The sequence below is a fragment of the Anser anser genome, assembly GCF_964211835.1.
Source record: "Anser anser genome assembly, chromosome: 1".
Classification (NCBI taxonomy): domain Eukaryota; kingdom Metazoa; phylum Chordata; class Aves; order Anseriformes; family Anatidae; genus Anser; species Anser anser.
Genome location: NC_139720.1, coordinates 166,901,618 through 166,909,932, shown reverse-complemented (window position 1 = coordinate 166,909,932; position 8,315 = coordinate 166,901,618).

Sequence of the window (8,315 nt, the reverse complement as noted above, 5' to 3'; positions counted from 1 at the left end):
CCTCCATGGTTCCAATAGCACAAAAGCCAAAATTGTTCTTAGGTAAGGTGTCAGGTCTTTACACTTTTGGAATTGAAGAATGGAAGTAGAATGAAGGAAATACCTTTCTTTGCCAAAGTAATTATCATCACATTCCCAATCAGTATGAAATAAAACAGAAATTCCTCCATAATAGGTTCTTCAGTGAATTAATTTTCTGGGGGATAATTTTTTGCATCTGTATTGAAGGAAAAACTAAATATATGAAGAGAGAAAAAAATACTAACAGTAAACAAATTTAGATCATGCAGAAGATTTCAGTGAATTTTAGCACCCTGGAAGGTTTCAAAATTCTGCTATTCTCTTCTTAATACCATGAACAAGAAAAGATTCTCAAAAGATTGAGTGCTATATTTCTTAGGGGACCATTTGAAATAATTTTTGGTCCATGACAAACCAGTGCATGTATTTTCTCTCCTCACAAAAACTGTTAAGCTAAGAGTGAGCATTGCTATGGTGATAAAGTATTGACTTTTCTCACAGAGCAAAGAAATGGAATCCCTCCTATGTATGTCTGAAAAAGATTTTTTTTTTAATTTTTTTATTTTATTTTATTTTATTTTTTGCTTATCTGTGAAAAGTACCTTGAGAAAAACTCCCTGCCAGGAAAGTCTTCCAGTAATAGTGCTACATTTATTTTCAATATAGGAAAGCTACATTACAAGAAAAGAAAAGAGTGTTGCTAACTGTTCTAAATATTAAGATCAGACATTGCTGTGAATGATGAAGAAGTACAAAATTACACTTAATTTTTCTAGTTCCAGTGTGCCATATCATTTAGAAATAAGAAAAAAACAGAGACTAAATCAGTTCACTGGTAAAAATAGTTCATATGTAACTCAGGAGAAAATGTCTTTTAAAAAAGAAAATGTAGCAGGGCAGAGACATCCGTTGTGTAAATGGGAACTCAGCTGCTCTCCACTTTCCTCATCAGACGTGTTTCCATGTCATATCAAAGCAATGAAACAACCCATATGATACACAGAAGTATAGAGTATGTGTGTATCCTACACATATGTTCTTGGCAGCTTTTTTTTTTATCTTTGGAGAAGCCAGGCAGACACTTTATTTCTGTACAGAAGATTGGATCTGTAAATGGTTAGTTAGATCATTGGCTATAGAGGTAGGTGATCTAAGTGGGCGATTTAACTGATTTAAGTTGCCTCAGAAACTAGTTTACCTACAGTTTAGAGATTCCAATCCTATGCTATGGTTATATGAAAGGATTTGTAAATGTGTTGTTGAATGGTGAAAGAAAAGAACTGTTCCTGGTTCTTACTAATTTCTGATAAGATTTTACTATATCTTTTTCTGATGTTATCAAAGATGGATACAATAACATATAATTGGAGAGACTGTTTAGAATTAAACAGAGAGAATTAATTAAAGGCTGATATTTTCAAAGCATTCTGATGATTTTGAAAATATGAGATGGCTTTTATGTGATTATGAAGGTTATAGAACCAGGATGTCCCAAATATGCAGACAGTCCTTCAGATGGCAGCTCTTTATCAAGTTTATCTCACATGCAGATGGAAGAAAACATAAAAAGTGGTGATCTTGTATCAGTCTATTTCAATATCATACAAAATAGGATACAGATCATTTCTTATATGACTGCTGGAGAAATCATGTGAGGGTAGAAGGTTGGGAGCAATAAAACAGTGTAGACCTTGCTTCTACATCTTAAATAGAGAAATTTTCTAAGCATTATTTTATTTAATATGAAAATCTGTTTAAATTATTACCATCTCATATTTGTTTGCAAGTAGTACTACACTTACAAATGCATTATTTAAAAATAAACATGGAAGTATTAATACCTTAAAATAATATGAAACTAATTACAATACAATATAAAAACTGCCAAAACACTGAAATTTCTTTATAAATGCTAGTGAAATTATTTCTCATTAATATACATAGTAAAAACCTAATTCCCCAGGTTTAACATTTTAGACAGGTAAGGAGAGAGGAATTCAACAAAAGAGCACTTATCAGTAGCCATAATCAGGGAAGAATCAATAATTTTATTAAAATATTCCCTATAAGTGGAGATACTTCAGTGTTATGAATAAGTATTTAACACTAAATGCAACATTAATTAGAACAGAGCTGCTAAAAATGGTTCTGTGACATAATCTGAGGAAGATTTTTAAATTTTATGGAAGGGCAGACATATAGAATGAGTCTAATATAACAAGTGAGTTATTTATTAGCTCATCTGCGGTAATTCTGTGTCAAAAAATTCTTGGTCAAGGACACTGAGTCTTATCGTTCTGATCATGATGGATGCTATAAATCATCAGATCTTAGAAACCTGAATCTCTCCTGAGAGAAAGGCATTGCCTGGTGATCTGAGAACTATGTTATGAATCAGAAATATGATTGTTTTGCCTTGCCATTCTTCAATGCAGTCTCCAATTAGCTAGCGTGGGAGCTATCATGAATCAAAAAGTGGAGCATCTGTCAACAGTGCAATGTTGCTTTTCGTTTTGGAGTGTACTGGTATGCAGTAGTGGGAACGCTATGCCCTGTTTTGGTCAGTATGTTTTTCTAAAGCTTTAGATGAACTGGAAAGAATTCAGAGGAAATCAAAAGAATGATAAGGGGGTTAGAAAAGCTTATCTATGAGGAAAGGTTAACGATCTTACTGATATCACTGTAAGGCTACTCTCTATCATCTTTGAACAGTCAAGGTGATTGAAGGAGGCCCCTGATGAGTGGGAAAAGCAGATGTTATATCCATCTTGAAAAGAGCTGGAAGAACGCTGCAGCGAACTCTAGGCCAGTCATCTTTCCTTTAGTCTCTTGGAAGATAATGGAGAAAAACCTCATAGAAGCTGTTTCCAAGCATATGAAGGACAAGAATGTGTTTGGGAGCAGGCAGCATAGATTTACCAAGGCCAAAGTATGTTTGACTGATTGCCTTCTATGATACCACTGGTTCTTTGTAGTGGGTGGAGGCAGTGGTGCCATTTACCTTGAATTAAGCAAGGCCTATGACATAGTTTCCCATAGCAAATCCATAGCCTAGAAAGGAATAGAGAGGCTGGATGGACTACAAACAGGATGGAAAAGTGTCTGGAACACCAGGCTTAAAGAATAGTTGTCAACAGATTGAAGTTATATCTATAAAATTAAATCAAGTTTTGCAGCATCTAACTTTTTGGTGTTTTGATAAATACTGTAAATAAATATGTATGACAGGTGTATCAGTTTTTAAGTCTCTGTCTGAACTTCAGATATGGACAGTTTCTCTTTATAGTAGGAACATATTCCAGGAGCTGTGTGTCTATGTGAATCTTACAGAGCACAGAAAAAAATGGAGGTGTTTTCTCTCCCTCTCTCCCTCTCTCCCTCTCTTTTCTTTCTATTCAGCTGCTCAGTTGTTAGTATACTCAGCAAGGTTAGAGAAGATGTTGTGAGAATTAATGCCAAGTCAGCATTTCTTAGGTTCTTTGAAGATAAAAGACATTATAAAGCACTAATTATCATTGCTAATTAGCATCACACCAAACTTGTCTCACTGACTGGTTTTTCAAGCCTTAAAAGAGTTGTCAGCAATCTTCTGGAAAACTTGAAAAACTTTTTCTCACAGACAGAAAATGAAGGCTGGAAAACCTGGTGTTAAGCCAGTTAACAGCACTGGCCTTATCTAACTCTGATTAGAGTAAATTCAGTGTCAGATGAATGAGAAGCTGGTCTTTAATTTGGGGCCATTCTCCAAGCCAAGAAGGTAATCATTAAACAAATGTAATGGAGGTAGGCTCATAACTTGTACAGTTCTATGAAATCAAAGATTTTCTATTTCAAGATCTGTATTTAGTGTGTCTGCTCAATAGGTACTATTGATTCCCTGGCTTCTCTGTCTTTGTCATTGTGGATATGTACACCTGCTAAGGACATTTTTCAACTGAAAATATCCCTGTTGTCAGGCAACCCCAGGTGCATGGATGTGGATGTGTCTTTTCTATTTATTTATTTATTTATTTTAATGCAGACAGGGTAGGATGCAGTCTATCTTAATTTTAGACCTATGTGTGAACTAGGTGTCATAGACCTAATTATGGTCTTTCTGGAGTTAGATAATGTAGAAGACAGAATGTGGAGAGAGATTCAGATGCTGAAATGTGTGTACACCCCAGGATGATGTGAATAGCTTTCTAGAATCCATTGACTGGGCCAATTGTCTCTCTACTGAATGTAATAGATGTCCTCTAATTTCTCCTGGGTAGACTACCTACATTACAGACATAAACTTTGGCAGGTTGAATTCCGCCTGTGTGTATTAGACATAGTTAGGTTAAGTGTCCCTGTTAGCCTAATCGATTACAATTGCGCTGAACAAACCTAACACACATGAGCAGAATCAACCCCTTCCCAAAGTACAGCAGAAGGACTTTAATGAGACAGAGTTGTTGGTACTGCCACTCCTTCCTGTTATGGAAGTGTGTGCCAATGCTATGCTACTTTTTCACATGCTAGTGTAGAAGTTAGAGCATTTGGGAAAGAAATAGGTGGTTGTGTTGAATACCATCCTTTCCCTGAGGGGTTTGAACTGTCTTCAGGGAGTCAGCCTAAACACTAGTCTATTCTGAGAGCAGATGCTTTCCATCTCTCTTCCTGAGGAGGTGGCAGCTATTGCAGCAAGAACTTCAAAGTTTATTACACCATAAAAAGGTAATTGAGTTTCTTCCTCGGAGAACCATATGACCATGAGATTGTTTTACACGAAATGTCACTCTGTTTTGTGAGGAACCTGATCCCATCATTTATCACCAGGCAGGTAGTTTTGTCAATTTGCTATTCACTGATGTAATGCGTGAGAGTCTGCCACTTCCACTTACCTATTTCAAAAGACAAGAATTGCCACACTTGCATTTTGTGCAGTGTCTGCATCCAGCTTTCACTGCCTGTGAGATTGAGCCTGTCCTGGACAATCACAGAGGAGTTCTTAACTTCTGATCACAATCAAGCTTAGGCAAAATTATTTAGCTCTCTAAGACTATTGCATTTCTAGGCATACATTTAATCTCAAAACATCAGGCACCTGCAAGTTTTAAATAGTTATGCAGAAACTAAGAAAAGATTTTGAGAATCTGTTTAGGATTTATACGTACAAGTATATGTAAGTGCTTTTTAGGCCTCTGCCCAAGATGTTGTAGTAATTACTAAAAATAATTCGTGGCATCTGTGTGCAGGCACAGTTTTAAATTAGAACAGCTTCTCATTCATAAACTTGCATGTGCACATTCAGGGTAAATACATTCTTCAAACCTTTATTGATTTCTGGGAGGAACAGATCTGACAGTAACAGGAGGCAGACTTGCTAACTTCTGCAAGCATCCAAGATTTAATGTAGTTTCTATAATCCATGTGAGTCTGAAAGGACCAGCCTTAGCCTATTTATTATCAGTGTCAACACCTAAGATATAAATCGAAAATATAAAACATAAGATATAAATCAAAACATGCATTTCCTTAGACAAGTAGGTTTCCAGAAAAGAAAATATTTTGGCACTGTTCCTGAAGGAGTAAATGGAAAAACAGGGTTACTGTAATGACGTAGTTCACAAAATAGCTTACAATGGTAGGACTTTACAAATTTTGAAAAGAAATGCTATTACAGGAAAAGGCTGTAGGCAGTAAACAGCTTAGATGTTTGAAGTTAGGGGTCCCAAATATGCAGTTTTTAGACATCTTTACCTATGACTGGTGTACAAGAAGGCTGGGTTAGTGACCTGAACTCCCTGTGCTGTGAAAGGGAAGAATTTGGAGCTTCAGAATGGGGCCAATGTATCTGAGGGTGTGAAGCATGCAGCTGGTAGTAACAGACATTTAGAAATTATGGGTTCAGAAATACATCTGAATCCTGCTCTTCTCTGAAACTTTGGTGGCCTGCCCAGGATGTGCAGAAATGTCGTCTTCTTCTAGAGCTGTACAGGCTTGAGTTCCATGTGAAAGGCAATGTGTATATAGTACATTTTTTCTAAGAATCAAGTAAAATTCATGTATTGTTTAAAAAGAAGGGTGCAGACACAATTATTTCACTCCATTATCTTTTAAAACCTGATTTGGGATGCTTTCCAAGGACATCTGAAAAAGAAAATTTTGTCAGATGGGTTTATTGCCATAGTTTAAATATTGTCTTTTCATATGTGGTAAAACTGAGTGGTCTCTGAAAATGACCACCAAAATGACAACTAAATGCTAATTTTGTTCGCACAGTTGTCATTCACTTTCTTTCCTACAAGATGCTGATAATGTTTTTTTTCAATTTCTGATAGTATTTTATTGTACATTTGAGCCTATACCTCATATCTAAGAGGCTAGTTAATGAGGTGAATACAAACTATTTCATTTGAGTTCAAAAGACATATAATTTACACTACTTCTTAAGGTCCAAGTGTTAATCCAGTGTTATTAAGACTAATTCCTAATATGCTGCAAAAAAATATTGTCAAGGTTACACTACCATTTAGGAAAAATAACTGTGTCAAAAGATTGCTCATTAGCCATCCATTTTGAAATAGAAAGTGCTGTACACTATGAATGGTTGCAGAAATGATCTCAGTTTGTCTGGAAATGAAAGCAAGGATTGACCTCACAGCAAAACAAGGCATCATTAGAATCATATGGAAGTGAACAGCTAAAGATTCAGTCAAAAAACGTCAATATATATTGACATATAATCATATAATCTAGAGGCCAAACTAGTTGAGATAAGATGGCTGGAAATGAATTGCAGAGGGAGACTGAGTAAGTCATTTACCTTAATTAAAGATAGGTGAGGTTTGAAACTGGGCTGAATCTTATTACAAAGGCCTTATGGTATCTATAAAGTCCTTTCATAAAGAGAAAATTATTATATTGGTTTATTGTACATTTTAATTTATATTTATTTCTATTTTTATTTTTTCTACTTATGGAACAAATCTCTTCACCAAGATATACATAAAATATGTTATATTTCAAATGCACGTTTATATCATTAGCTATATATATATCTGCCACTAGATAGGAAAGGGAGTCATTTGGAGGCCAGTATTATCACATCTGAGAAAAAGTTATAGGCATATATGTCTTAAAGAATCATCATCAGATTTCACTATCTTAGTTGTTACTGCAGTCTCAAATTTCACGTTCACTGACTCACTGTTTCAAACTAAGAACTCCTATTTCTGATGAGTGACCTCACTGTCAGGATGCTAAGGAGGATGGTGGAAAAAAAACATTTCTTTCAAAGCTGCAGTACTTGGCATAAAATAAATCAAGATGTATTATGCTGCTGAGAAATAAATATAACAGGGTTTTTGAATCTAGCAGACTGGCTGGGACCTTGGAAAACAGACTGGCATGCCAGTTACTGAATTACTTATAGGTATTAACTAAGTACATGCTAGTCCTTGGTGTCTACATATATCTTCTGAGATGGGAGGTGGTGCTGCTTAGTAGAAAGCTTTATTTTATTTTATTTTATTTTATTTTATTTTATTTTATTTTATTTTATTTTATTTTATTATTTATTTTATTTTCAGTCTGAAGATAGCGGCATGGTGAGCTGGCCTACTGTAAATTTAACTCAAGCAGTTTAAAGGTTACCATTGAGACATGTTAGCAGCAGTGTGTTCTCCTAAGCTTTCTTAAAGTGAACTAGGGTGAGCTAGTTGAGTAATCAATAGACTATAATTCAAGTGTATTTTCATTATCTGTAAGCGAACAGCTAAAGGTTATAATTTTTTTAACCATTCTATTTTTTTTTCTGCAGGATTTCATTTGACAGTAAGTGGACTTTCATTGTATCATTACTACCAAAAAATTATTCAAAACAAAGACTTACTATCAGAGTTACTCAGAACAGCTTTCCTAATCCATATATTGGAAAGTGATGTCTTTCTTCAGTTGTACGGCCACCCTTGTATTGGGAAAATTAACATTTTTTTGCATTTGGAAAAATTGCCTTCTTCGACTTTGATTCAATGTGACTGATTTCTTCATTACAGCTAGTATGGCTACCTTGGCAACACTGTGTGTGCTAGTATCAATATGCATTTCAGAATAAAAGTACTAACAAGTTGTTTGTAAGTTCTTCATAAGTCACAAAGTGATAAATAATATGTATATATATTATGTGTATATACATGTATAAGATATGTATATATATTGTATATATATATGTATAATATATGGAAAATTGTAGATGCTACATGATAAGAAATTTCACCTTCATTATAAAATGTAATAGTGGTCAGTATTAAGTTCAGCAATCCTAA